The sequence below is a fragment of the Pinus tabuliformis genome, chromosome 1_2, assembly GCF_031772625.1.
Source record: "Pinus tabuliformis cultivar Carrire ecotype Pingquan chromosome 1_2, CPIR1, whole genome shotgun sequence".
Taxonomy (NCBI): domain Eukaryota; kingdom Viridiplantae; phylum Streptophyta; class Pinopsida; order Pinales; family Pinaceae; genus Pinus; species Pinus tabuliformis.
This window is the reverse complement of record NC_142298.1, coordinates 502922884-502938057: the sequence shown is the minus strand read 5'-3', so window position 1 is coordinate 502938057 and position 15174 is coordinate 502922884. Positions and strand designations below refer to the sequence as shown.

General features: G+C 43.2%; 1 protein-coding gene across 1 annotated transcript in view; it reads left to right on the top strand.

Moving 5' to 3' along the window:
- Positions 1 to 15174, top strand: part of LOC149206545 (putative LRR receptor-like serine/threonine-protein kinase At1g67720) — a 233692-nt gene that overhangs the window by 158160 nt on the left and 60358 nt on the right.

Below are 15174 nucleotides of genomic sequence, written 5' to 3'. Positions count from 1 at the left end.
TGGTACATCTCAGACATGTACTTTCATGCTCTTTTTGAATTTAGGCATCCCTGTCACCATCTGACTCACAGACCTTCGGTGCTATGTGTCAATGGACATGGTCCCCACTGGACTTCCTGCAACTTGATACAACCCTGAACACAAAAACATCTTTGAAAATTCTATTTTAAAACACGTACCTTTCCATCGATGAGTGCCACCTTGAAACCTTTGACTTCCATTGCTGAAATGGGCACCAGGTTCTTCTTGCGATCAGGTACATAAAAGAGATTCTGTAAATGAATCGAGTTATCCTCATTCAATTGAGGGGTAACATACCCTACACCCTTTTTAGGATAGGTGGCATCGGTTCTAAGTATAATCCCACAATTGTTTCCATCTCTACCAAATTAGAGAGTGCACCCATCTATCCGATGAAGTGCCTTGAAGCACTACCGTCAATAAGCCAGATTCCCAAAGAATATGAAGGAGCGGGCCAATACAAGATAATGCTGCTTTATCTTATCAGAAACAACATTTGATTCTTCATACTTGGGGTTCCTTGCTTTCTTTGAAGAGTCGACCATTTTCTTGATGACCTGCATTACCTGTCATTTCTTTGATCATTGAAGATGTCCCTGTTGTTATCATCAAGTGATGTGTCCCTTCCATTCGGACACTCCTTCGCATAATGGCCGAACTAGTTATCTGCCTTTCCTTCCACCCTGAGATCCGGTCTTCCAGTGAAGTGATCTTTAGGTAGGCCATATTCCGCTGCGCCATTCTGATAATATTATCTGCTTCGACTTCACCCTTGGTGAATTAGAAGAGGGATGAGGAATCCACTGATCCTTTTGTCCTTTCCCAATTGTCTTCGGTGATTGCTCTTTCACTCTTGCTTGGGCATTGTCTTCACCTCAGTTCTGATACCATGTTAATTTTAGGTATGTTCTATGCTAGAGCAATTTATTTCAACTTTTACAGTTATCTCAATATCTTTTCCAGATTAAAAATCACATCAACATTAAAGTAAACTGCAGATAGAACATAAATATAAATCACAGAAGACAAGCCAAGACAAGAGGACACAAGATGTGGCGCTAGCTAGGGACAAACCCCAATGTGGGGAAACCCTTGATCAATTCTTCTTTTATGTTCTTCAAAGTTCAGTAGAGAGAGAGAGATAGTACATTTACAACAGAAGTCAACACTTTGACTTATCTAGATATGAGCATAGATCATCTCCTATCATGATGATACATGAGATCAGTTGAAGACATTCTGCTTCAACTGATTCTCCAAGGTGATGGCTTCACCTAACATAGTGTTGCAGCTTGTACTCATGTTGCACCCATCACTGTGCTGCACCTAGTCACTGAGCTGCTCCCATCATCATGCTGCTCCTTACTAACATGCCCATCATGCTGCATCATTCATCATCATGTTGTCTCATTCATCATCATGCTGCCCTTTACTAACATGCCCATCATGCTGCATCTTTCATCATCATGATCTGAGACTGTTCATCCTTATCTTTCTCATTATGTTGAGATTGTAACCATCATAAACATTACTGCTTATGATCCTTGTCATTGTGATTGCATATTAATATGCTGAGCAATACTGATATTCAGTCACAGATCCGAATACTGTGCTATTCAAGTATGAGAATCACTGTCATTATGGAAACTCATTCTATCAACATGGTTTTGCAGAGATAGTATGCCGAGAGTGTAGATCCATTTCTTGCAACCCTAACCAATGTAGTTCATTATGTCGAGGTTGTTACAAGGATACCATCTTTAGGATCAATGTTGGGGCTATATGCCCTTGATGGAGATTCCCTTGACTCTAGCTATATACATTGATTGCGGCTATTGCAGCTCCTTCCTGCGGCCTCATTAACCCTTACTGCGGCCACCTGCAGCTCCCTGCAGCTCTTCCTTATCACTGCGGCTACCCTCTCCTTGACCGCGGCTTCCTTAGTCTTGACTGTGGCTCTTCTATCCCTGCGGCTTCATATTCCTTGACTGCGGCTCTTCTTTCCCCGCGGCTTCGTCATTCCTCACTGCGGCTACTGCGGCTTTTGTCATACCTGTATAGCATATACATGTATCCAAAATTCATGTGGAATTTCAGAGAGGAATGTGAAGTTCTGTATTTGCGTGAACATGTCTCCTTTGACTGCGTGAATAGGTGTCTCCATTGACTGCGTTTAGATTTCCTCATAAGCTTGCGACTTGCTGTGGCTAGGGCATCACTGTGACTAGGGCATCACCTGTGGCTAAGGGGATCAACTACTGCAGCTAGGGCATCAGCTACTGCGGCTAGGGCATCATCTATTGCGGCTAGGGCATCATCTACTTAGCCCAGCGTACTCTTAGTGTCTCTCTCCTTCACCAAAAAACCCAAAGACGTGGAGAGGAGGAGATCAAATGAAAAGTGTATGTCACAAATGACTTCAAGTCCTCTCCTATTTATACTAAAATGTAGATGATGAATACACATGACTATTGGGCTTTTGAGCCTACTCAAGTTGTTGGCCGACTTGACAATTTGTCTTATAACACAAATAAATTCATAACTCCATGAATACTTGACAGAATCGGATGATCTTTAGATCAATCCTACACCTCTCGATGAGAGGGATCTAATGAAAATATCAGCTGCCATAAATAAGACGACCCACATGGAGTTTGGTCCTAGCTGCCAATTTTAACAACATCATTATTTTTGGACTAATGTCCCCGAAAAGACCCAATGTGGGAAAACCGGTGCAGCTATTTGAGGGTTTTCTTATTAAGCAATATCAGAGTACAATCTGGGTGCCGAAACTGGCCTACCCAACAGAGAATTTCCTTGGCAGTAATACCTCTGAGTTTCTGACCAATCTACTGGCTGAAACCCCTGATAATCCTTTTGGCAGCTACTCAGCACCAATCTGCCCCAGAAACCCTAGCGTCAGCCCCTCTTTGCCTCACGCTAGCCCTACGTCACCCCGGATGGGTCTGCATCAGCCCTGGGGGCTGCGTCAGCCATCTGGCCCTCTGCGTCAATCATGCTGGCCTCTTTGAGGCTCTGCGCAGCTCCAAGCTGCCTCTGTGTGGCCTTGCGTGAGCCGTGGCTGGCTCTGCGTCACTCCCCTTGGCTACTACGCTGCTCTCCCGACACTATCTCTGCCTCTCTGTCTCTCTGTACTCAAATGCCCCTCAGCGGCATCTCCCAATCACTAATTCTATCTCTCTTAGCAAACCCCGCTCTAGAGAATAGAATGACTGATCACTCTGGTGTGTTCTCCAAGTGACCCTCAAGCCTCCTCTTATACTTTTCTTGTTAACATATCAATGGCCGAGATTAAGTCCCTAATCAACGACTAAGATTAGATTTGTCTTGATCCATGTCTTTTGGACCATTCTAACACAGATTCATATTAATACAAATTAATATTTTATTTTCCCTAAGTTTAGACTTAGGGACTCCATTAAAAATATTAATTATTTTAATATCTCCTGATCTGTTTAGAATTTGCCCAAACCCTTTCTGGGTATTGGAGATCTCATGTTCCGCAAACTCTCCACCAAATTTCGTGGCTAGAACGCAATCGATGCTACCCCAAATCAACATTACTTTTCATGTCTCAACTTGAAAACAAGAGCTATGATGTTTTCTTCATTAAGGAGAAAGTATACGTCAAACACCCGAGTTGGAAAAAGAAGGTCTAGATTGGAATAAGAAGTAACAGGTTGTACATATTACAGCTAGAATCACCAATGGCACTGATAGGCAGTAATAGAGACAAGGATTTGAATGAACTATGGCACACAGAAGGATGGGACATTTGCACCATGGGGCTTTGAGAATTCTCAGGAAAATTGTAACAGGAGTCTGAGATCTTAGTACTGAACGAGATGATGTATGCAGAGGGTGTGCTTTGGGCAAGTATGCCAAGGCAACGTTTCCAAGAAGTAACAATAGGGCCAAGAGTGTACTAGGATTGATACACTCAGACATCTGCGGACCGATATCCACAAAAGCTCTTAGTGGTGTTGAATACTTCGTCACCTTCATCGATGACCATTCTAGGAAGACTTGGATCTACTTTTTGAAAACCAAAGATGAGGTTTTCGGTCGATTCAAAGAGTTTAAGGCTCTAGTGGAGAATCTGTCAAGAAAGAAGATAAAAGTGTTGCACTCAGACAATGGTGGAGAGTATGTTGACAAGGACTTAACTGATTTTTGCGCTAGGGAGGGCATCAGAAGAGAGTGGACAACTCCCTACAATTTGGAGCAGAATGCAATAGCAGAAAGGAAGAATAAGACTATTGTGGAAGCAGCTAGGGCTATGTTGTATGATCAAGATAAATTCCTGTGGGCAGAAGCATGCAGCACGATGGTCTATGTCTAGAATAGAACTCTTCATAGGGCATTGGGCAAGATTACTCCAGAAAAGGTCTTCACCGGGAAGACACCTGAAGTTAGTCATTTTAGGATATTTGGGAGTTTAGCATATTGTCGTATACCGGAGGAGAAGAGGAAGAAGTTAGATCAAACTGCAGGGAAATAATATCTTGTGGGATATAGCGAGAATGCTAAGGCATATAGAGCCTATCTCCTAGGGAGCATGAAGGTAGTAGTTCAGTGAGATGTGAAGTTCATGGAGGATAGAGCTTTCAAAAAATCTCGAGAAATTCCTTCCGAGGAGCAGTCAAAAGATGAGCTGCTGGTCAAACCACTTCAACCAGGAGAAGCTAGTACCAGAAATTCTCCTTCAGAACATGAGGAATCACAGGAAGAGGAAGAGATGATAGATGTGCCTACTACTAGAGGAAGAACGAGTTGGGAACTCTGACAGATTTTGTGGGATGCAGAAGAATTCATTGGTGCACCCAGGAATAGTAAAAGGGAGTGAAGACAGCTAGACAGATACCAGGCCTTAGTAGCTCAGGTTGGGGAACCCTCTAGTTTTCAGGAGGCCGTTCAGCATCAAGTATGGGTGGATGTGATGGTGGAGGAATACAACTCTATAATGGTGAATGATGTCTGGGAAGTGGTGCCTAGGCCTCAGGACAGATCAGTGGTAGGTTCGAGATGGATCTACAAGATCAAATATGCTACAGACGACAGTGTGGAGAAATACAAAGCCAGGTTTGTGGCTAAGGGGTATGCTCAGAAGGAAGGAATAGACTATGAAGAGACCTTCGCCCCAGTAGCCAGGTATACATCTATTAGAACCGTGATATCTCTTGTAGCTCAGATCGGTTGGGAGATTCATTACATGGATGTCAAGATGATATTCTTGAATGGGGTAATAGAAGAGGAAGTATACATTGAACAACTAGAAGGCTTTGTGACACATGAGAAGAAATCTCATGTATGCAAATTAAAGAAAGCCCTGTATGGGCTTAAATAGGCACCTAGAGCATGGTATGGTCGAATTGATGGCTACTTGCAAAAGATGGGGTTCATCAAGAGTGATGCAGATCCCAATCTCTACTATCTGGTTGTAGAGAATGAGACTCTAGTCTTAGTATTATATGTGGATGATCTCTTCTTGACAGGATCATCCAGGCTCATTGAGGATTGCAAGAAGAATCTAGCCACAAAATTTGACATGAAGGATTTGGGAAAGATGCACTATTTCTTGGGGTTGGAATTTTGGCAGCAGAAGAGTAAGATCTTCCTTGGGCAAGGGAGGTATGCTACAGAAATCCTGAAGAGATTCAGGATGTAGGACTGTATGCTTATGGCTACTCCAATGATCACCAACTGGAAGAAAATTGATGCATCAGAAGACAAAGATGTTGATCCCAGCTTGTATAGGTAACTCATAGGATCCCTGATGTATCTGGTCAATACTAGGCCAAACATTTGTTATGCTGTCAACACCCTCAGTTAGTTCATGGTGGAACCTAAGAGGGCGTATTAGGTAGCAGCCAAACATGTTCTCAGGTATATACAAGGAACAATCGAGCATGGCCTATTGTACACCAGAAGCAATGACATCAGGCTGAGTGGGTTCACTGACGCAGATTGGGCTGGAAGTTTGGTAGATCAGAAAAGTACAACTGGGTACCATTTCAACATTGGCTCATGGATGACTTCCTGGTGCAATAGGAAACAAAAATACGTAGCTTTGAGCTCAGCAGAAGCAAAATATATGGCCGCTAGCATACCTTCGTGTGAAGCCTTATGGCTTAGAAAATTGCTTGTGAACCTATTCAGTAGAAGGATGGAAGTGACCAGGATCATGTGTGATAATCAGAGTTGCATCAAGCTCGCTGAGAATCCAATATTTCATAATTGGTCAAAGTACATTGATATCAGGTGTCACTTTGTCAGAGACTGTGTCCAACGAGGTGCAGTACAATTGAGCTACACTCCTATAGGAGAACAGGTGGCAGACTTCCTCACCAAGGTTGTAGGAAGAACAAAGTTTGTTCATTTCAGGGAGAAGATGGGATGGTAAAGAATCCATTTCAATAACGGATAAGTATCAGAAGTTGCAGTGCAACAGTTGGCAGTGGCAATGCTATGGGCAGCATGATGCAGTAGATTGAGAGGGAGCTGCAGTACAGATGTAGCAGTGACAATGGTAGTGTCATGGGTAGCAGTATAGGAAGCAATAGTGCAGTGGATGTTGGGCAGCAGGCTAAGCATCAACACAAGTACCGACGCTGAAGAATCAGTGTGATGTTTAGTGGTGGAGCATTACTAGAGCACATTCCTCGCTAAGAGGGAGTGTTGATTTGTGGTAGCATCAGATGTGCTCTAGCCTTGAAATTTGGAGGAAAGGCTAAGGCATATGAGATCTCCAAGGCCCAGACATGATTTTGAGAAATTCCATCTGGATGAGGAGTTATTAAAATAATTAATATTTTTAACGAGTTCCTAAGTCTAAACTTAGGAAAATAAAAATATTAATGGGTATTAATAAAGATAAGGATGAGAAGCTTCTAAGGGACGAGGATCAAGTTTGTTTTAATCTTAGCTGTTGATTAGGACTTAATCTCGACTGTTGATTTCATCAACAGGAAAGTATAAGAGACAACTTGAGGGTCATTTGGAGATACACCCGTAGATACTCAGTATCCCAAGGAAAATCGATTCTCACAGAGAAGGAGATTGATTTGAGAGGGAGAGTTGCAGGGTGGAGGAAGAGGGGGGATGAGCAACATTCAGGGAGTTCACAGGAAGTGACACAGGGACTCTGAGAGATAGTGCAGAGGGAGACATAGATCAGAGAGATGCAGGGATGACGCAAAGAGGGACCAGAGCTACGCAGAGCCACGCAGAATGACGCAGGGCTGATGTAGTGGAGAACGGAAGCTCTCCAGGTTGTCAAAGTCTTGGAGAAAAGTCTTAGGTGTTTTCTCTTAGTGTCAATGTAAATTTTTCTGTAAAAGCGATTGCTGCGGAAGATTAATAAAACCCTCCTCTGTTGCACCGGTTTTCCCGCATTCGGTTTTTCTAGGGACAATTGTCCAAAAATTACTGTGTTGATGTGATTGATTCTTGTGCATATATTTGTTTCTGTATAATGGTGTGATATCTACAGTAGAATTTATTTTAATATTTACCAAAGGGATTCCATCAATAACTTATTGGGAATAATAAGTAGGAGAAATAAATCAGTTACTGCAGTAATAGAATTTTTGTAATATCCCTAACCCAGAATATTCCTCAAACCCCAGCAAAACTCCAACCAAATACGTGCAAATGATATAATAACCCAAAAATGATAAAATAACTGTGGTATAGCATATATTAATGTAAACGGGAAATATAAGCAGATACTCAAGAAATGCAGCATAAAATGCTAAGCCATTTTATTATACTGAGCAATAAGATAAGTACAGGAGGTGATCAGAAAGATGGCACCTTGACTTGCACAAGGCAAGTGAAGAAATACTCTCAGAATAACAAAGAATGGCCTCTCTGCGTGGATGCTGTTGCTGCTAGAAAACAAATGATGATTTGGGGCTGCTCCCCTCCTAGGAAAAAGCTGAAACTTTGGATTCGGCCTCTACTCAAGAAACCCAGAAAAACCCATAAAGTTTTCCTGGAATAGACGGCCCCTGAAAATCACCCTGTTGGGGATCTGCGCAGTTCCTCAATGCTCTGTGCTGCCACTGCAGAAACCCCTCCAGAACTCTGGCTGAAACTCTGCCAAGAATCCTCCAATAGGCAAGGGCGGGTCCCCTGCTCAATCACCCAGCATAAATCCTCCTGCAAAAACCCAAATCCAACACTACTGCTAGAAAGAATTGCGTCCCTCTCTCAGTGCTGCGCAGTCCTCCAGAAAACTGATGAAACTGCTGCTGAAATGTTGATAAACTACTGGTGAAATGCCAATGGAAATATCTTGCCCGAGCAGGCACTCAAAGTCCCCCAGGGCTAAGGGTGAGATCTCCGAACGGAGACACTCAATGCACTAAACAGTGCTGCAGACTAGCTAAACAGCGAGCGTGCTCAAAAGTCGAAACGACTAGCTCCAAATGCACATAACTGAATGATCAAAATGAGGGGGCTTCTCTCTCTTTTATAGCCCTCGCCTCTCTCAATCCCAAGGCTCACCTCTTCCTGCATGGTTCCCCTCTTGCCATGTGTTCCTTCCCTCCTGCGCAGTCTCTCCATGTGTCTGTGTGAGCTCCATTTCTGCGTCCCCCCTTGGCCCCCTTGGCTCCCCTTTAAGTCACAACGTTGTGCTACTAGGAAGTGACTTTTTATTCTAAAAGTGAGTTATGTCCCCCGTCCTCACTTTTTTTATTTACAAATAACTATAGAAGGCAAAGATTGAATAAAATCTAATATTCCAATTAGCCATGGCTAATTAGGAATATTACAATTTTTGTGTAGAAATTTTCACATTCTACTCATAGAAATTTGGGCATATCCTGATCATACAACATTGCCCTCGCTGCTTCAACAATAGTTATGTTCTTCACTCTGCTACTCCATTATGCTCTTGATTATATGGAGTTGTCCATTCCCTTTTGATGCCTTCCCTTGCGTAGAAATTAGTGAAGTCCTTATCAATGCAATTCTCCACCATTGTCTAAGCGCAACACTTTTATCCTCTTCCTTGTTAGATTCTCGACCAGAGTTTTAAGCTCTTTGAATTGATTAAAAACCTCATCCTTGGTTTTTAGAATGTAGATCCAAGTCTTCCTGGAATGGTCATCAATGAAGGTGACGAACTATTTTGCACCACTGAGAGCTTTTGTGGACATGGGTCCGTAGATATCTGAGTGTATCAATTCTTGAACACTCTTTGCCCTACTGTTACTTCTGGAATAAGCTGCTTTGGCATACTTGCCTAGTATGCAACCTCTGCATACATGTCTCATTTGGTACTTAATTCTAGAACTCCTGTGTTGGTTCTTTTGAGAATTCTTAGAGCCCCATGGTGTAAGTGCCCCATCCTTCTGTGCCATAGTTCATTCAAATCTTTTTCACCACCGCTGCCTATCAGTGCCATTGGATATTCTAGCTGTAACTTATACAATCTATTACTTCTGACTCCAATTTGGGCCTTCTTCTTCCAACTCGGATGTTTGACATACACTTTCTTCCCAATGAGGTAACCATCATACCCTTTATTCTGTAACTGAGATACAGAGAGTAAATTCATCCCCAATCTAGGCACATGCAGCACATTGGTAGCTCGAAGCCGATCCCCTGCTTATGTTTGAAAAACTATAGTACCTCTTCCTATGGGGGTACATTTTGATTTATTTCCCATGGTGATTTGGAAGTTCATTTGTTGTTCTTGATAGCTTGAGAAACATTCTTGTATTCTTGTCATGTGCACAGAAGCTCCACTATCAATATACCAAACCTCAAAGGAAGTAGAACTTGCTAAGCAAGTGATTTCTTCTTCCAGTCTAGAAGCTAACACATAATTTTCGTGATCCATTATATTCTTCGTTCTTTCCTCTTTCCTAGGAGAACTGCGTGAGTCCTTTTGAGTTGTTACTCCAACATCATGCTCACGATTCATTGCAGATTCTCTAATTCTGTTGCTCGATCTCTGCTCTGATACCATGTCAAAATTTCTAACACGAAATTTTACTGCAGTAGTTGATTTATTTCTCCTAATTATTTTCCACAATAAGTTATGTACAAAACCCCTCAGTAAACATCAAAGTAAATTCTACTACAATTGTCTCATAATAGCATAGAGAAAAGAACAGTGAAAGACAAGCACAAGAATCAAACACATCAACATAGTTATTTTTGGACAATAGTCTTCGGAAAAACCCAACGCAGGAAAACTGGTGCAGCAAATGAGGGTTTATTTATTATTCTTCAACAACAATCTCTTTACAAGGAATGATTTGTAGAACATAGAGAAAGTTCTGAGAAAACACCTGAGATAATTTTCCTCCACCCTTTGGAGAAATTCTGACACCCGAGAGGCCCTCCAGAGTCCAGCCTTCACTGCGTCACCTCTACGTCATCTCTGCCTGAGGACTGCGTCCCTTGTTGCGCTGCCCCTCTGAGTTGTCCCTCTATGCTGTCCCTTTGATGCACTGTGTCCCCTCCTCCTCAGTCTCCGACTGATGCTGATATCCTCCTCTTCCTTCACCCTGCAACTCTCCCTCTGAAATCAAACTCTTACTCCTTGAGAATTGATTCCCTCGGGTCACTAGGTATTTGCCCGGTGTGTTTCCAAATGACTCTCAAGTCTTCCTTTATACTTTTCTTGTTGAGACATCAACATTCGTGATCTAATCTCTAATCAATGGCTAAGATTAAATTAGACTTGATCCTGGTCTCTTAGAAGCTTCTCACCCATATTTCATTAATACCCATTAATATTTTAATTTTCCCAAGTTTAGACTTAGGAACCCCATTAAAAATATTAATTATTCTAATAAAATACAATCGGGGTGGAATTTCACCAAACGATTTGTGGGTCTTGGAGATCTCATGTGTTCTAGCCCCTCCACAACATTTTGGAGCTATAACACATCCGGCCCAAAAATAAACACCCAATGCCATGGACTAGATTCCTGACTAGGGCAATCTATCCAACCAATCACTCAACAATTTAGGCACCGTAATGCCATGGACTAGATTCCTGACTAGGGCAATCTATCCAACCAGTCACTCAACAATTTAGGCACCGCAATGCCATGGGCTAGATCCCTAAGGAGGGCAATCTATCCAGGCGAGACTAAGGGGGACTCAAGCTTTCAACCCCTCTAGGTACCATTAGGCTTACTTGCTAACCACCAACCCAAATATCTAGGTGTGTATCCAAAATAGAGCTCAATAATCAACACCACCTTTCCAACTTCTGGGACTTAGACATCAACACAAAGTGTCAACCAGATGTCTCCCCAGGCAATGCTTCACTCGCAAAGCCTCAACACTCCTTGATCTAGCAGATCAAGAATGTCCAATCTCTCCCAATCAAACTGATTGGTGACCAACATGCTTATCAAATCCTTCGAGAGATTCACCTGTACAAACACAACCCCAATCAATAACATACTTTCACATGTACATAATCAAATACAAACCTCTGGGGTCTTCTAGGCAACAAATGTTGCTTCTCAACTTTCCATAGTAGGACTATCAACTGAATCTTTGATAGAAGATTCCTCAATCATATTTCCTACTTTACATGCAACAACATATCCTCTGAAATTCATTCTTCAATTGATACCAAGCTATGCCCTCCCTCTCAACCAGGAAGCACCTCTTTATCCAGACTCCCTCTTAATCTTAGGGAGATCTCTTCTATTCATGCTTCCTCTAGGAGATCAACTTCTTCTTTTCGACATCAGAGAATCTTTCGTGGCTTCCAACCATTTTATCATAGTTATCATCATCCCCATCATGCTCATCACATCTTCACCAAGTTGAAGATTGTGTACTTGCACAACTTGCTTGTCACTTTGAGCATCTTCACGAAGTTGAAGATTGTGTACATGGACAACTTAAATAGAAAGTACAACCAAATCTATAGAAGCATGATATTAGCCATATCAAAATCATGAAAGCATTTCAACTTTATTCATATCAGATACTTAAACTTTTAAACAAGAGACATACTCTTCAACATCTGGCTAGGGACTTTGTTATGCACCCTAGACTATTGGCCAAATTTTGACAGTACTTGGTAGGCAACAGGTTTTGGGTGAAGATTGATCACAACAGTCTTCGTCACTTCATGGGGCAGCAGGGCCTCAATGATAGGCAACAGAGATGGGTCAGCAAGGTGCATGGCTATGACTTTGATATAGAGTATATGCGGGGAAAGCACAATGTGGTGGTCGATGCTCTATCTTGGAGACCAGTTGGTTTATCACTCATGAGCATCTGCCATGATTGGAAGGCTCAACTATTGGTGGAGTACTCCAAGGACAGGAGGGCATGTGAGATCTTGGAGGGTACCCACGCAGATGAGTGCTATTGAGTGATGGATGAGGTCATCTATTACAAGGGGTGCATTTTTTTGGTGCCCAACTTGTAGATGAGGGAGAGAGTGCTCCATGAAGCACATGACTTGCCACTATTCGGGCACTAGGGGTCTCGGAAGACATATATGGTAGTTAGGGAGAGATTCACGTGGAAGGGCCTCAAGGGGGACGTGTTGAAGCACGTACAGGAGTGTGAGGCATGTCAACGGAACAAGGGGGAGCTGATTCACCCTACAGGATTGCTACAACCGCTTCCCATCCCTGAGGGGAAATGGGAAAGCATATCTATGGATTTCATCACAGGGCTCCCCACAGTGCAGGGCAAGGACTGCATTTATGTAGTGGTCGAAAGGTCAACCGAGTATGCCCACTTTTTCGCCATCCGCACTAGGTACACAGTTGCAGAGTTGTTCTTTAGGGAGATCTTTCGGTTGCACGAGCTCCCTAAGAACATTGTGAGTGACAGGGACAACAGTTTCATGGGAGGTTTTTGGCATGAGCTTTTCAGATTGGTCGAGACCGAGCTCACTCCTATCACGGGCTACCAACCCCAGACATATGGCCATATAAAGAAAGTTAATTAGTGGCTAGAGGGGTATTTGAGGAACTACGTGACATGACAGTAGAGGGCTTGGATTCAGTGGTTGCATTTGAGTGAGTACTGCTACAACACCACCCAGCACATGTCCATTGGTATGACTCCTTTCCATGCTTTGTATGGATATGATGCATTATCTTTGCTGATGTTGTTTTTGGAGACAGCCGGGCCCCAAAGGCCAAAGATTGGATCCAAGAGAGCCAAGACATCCTTAAGGCTCTCAAGGATAACTTGGTGACAGCACAAAACCAACAGAAGGTGTACGCAGACCAACACCGGACAGAGAGGCATTTCGAGGAGGGGGACTTGGTGTACCTTTGGCTACAGCCATACAGGCAGTCCACATTGAAGCAGAAGGGGGCCGAGAAGCTACAACCCTGCTTCTATGGGCCATACCGGGTGATCAGACGAGTTGGGGAGGTGGCCTATGAGCTGGAGCTGCCTCCAGGGAGTAGGATTCACAATGTATTTCATGTCTCATGCCTTAAAAAGGTGTTGGGGCAACAGGTGACAACAGCAGCAGAGTTACCCCCATTGGATGATGAGGGCCACTTGGTTTTGGAGCTTGAGACCATCTTGGAGAGGAGGGAGAGGAAGCTGAGGAGTAGGACCATCAGGGAGTTCTTGGTATGTTGGAAGAACTTGCCGGATGAGGATGCCACCTGGGAGGGTGAGCACATTTTGGAGCACCCAGCTCTGAGGTTGCTTGAGGGAAAGCAACATTTGGGAGGGGAGGACTGTCATGTCCCTTTTCAAACACATTTGTAACAGGGTGTCTCTACACGTTCTTGCACAATTTTGGCTAAGGAAAAGAACCCAACATTTTCGACTTAGGGACTTAGGAGGAAATTCTACTTAATTTGGTTGCTAGTGGAAGGTAGGGATCACCCACGTGGGAATTTGATCTAGGCCATTCAAATGGCTTGGAGGGAATTCAAAATGCTGAAGGGAGGGGCCCACATGAGGCAAGGAAGGCCCATGAAGATAAAAGGAGCGAACTCTCATTTGGATTCATTCATTCACCTTGCAAATTGAATTTACTTGACTGCTCGCTCTGCTGTTTAGCCGAGTCAACTGGCTGTTTACCCATGAATCTCTCAAGCAAGAGATTCAACCTTACCTTCGTGGGACCTTGAGTGCCCGCCCTAGGAAGGTAGTTCCATTAGCGTTTTCGGGAGATTCGGGAGTTTGTTACAACACTACCATTCAGCCGCATAGGAAATGCGTATTTCATGGCCACCAGGAGAATACGTAGGAGTTTGGGCCACAACAAATTAGTCATTTGCTGGGAGAGCTAAGGGATCCAAAGGACAACACTAGGCCAACATTTCTCGAGAGTTTTGGAGCCAGTAGAGCTAGCAACTCAGCAGTTCGAATTCCAGGCTTGAGGGACAGCGTAGAGGGCCATTCTAGCTTTTTCGTGGGTCTTGGGGGCAAGTGCTACAGCTTGGAAACTCATCCGAGAAGTCAGGGAATTTGTAGCAGGGATCAGCCCAACACTTTTGGACAATTTCCAGGAGGATTTACAGTAAGAATCCAACAGGCGGAGTTTTGCAGTTGCAACTGAAGTTGGGTTCCTTGGGGGTCGAATTTCAGAAGTCTGAACCAGCTAAATTCCTTCGTGGGTTATTCTGGGTATTTGGTGGAGAGGCCGGGGTTAATTTTCCGTAATTTTCTGAGCACCAGAGGTGGGATTTCTGGCAGCATCCTTGCAGCAGACAACACAGTTTCATATGGGCAGCGCAAGGCATCATTGAAGCAATTATGGTGCCATCTGAGCTTGACATATTACCCCCTGGGTTTAATCATGCTTGCCATTGAGGCAAGCCCAGGTGCACCACTTGCACACTATTGTATTTTTCTCCCAGACTATAATAAAATGGCTCAGCTGTTGGATATTCCTGGACTTTTTATGGGTGTGCACTGAATGTTTCAATTTTATGGTGTTTTTTTTATTATTTGCTTTGCATAGCACTATTTTTCCTAGTTTGGAACATTACATAGCCTTCGTTGTCTGAAATTTGGATTTTGATCTTCATTATTTCTATTTTCTTATTCTCTTCTTGTGTATGCATAGATAGAACCTGCACGTTTTTCCAATTCATATAATTTTTTTCAATGTTAGTGAACTACATTTGACTGCCACAGAAGCTTGAGCAGCCTTAA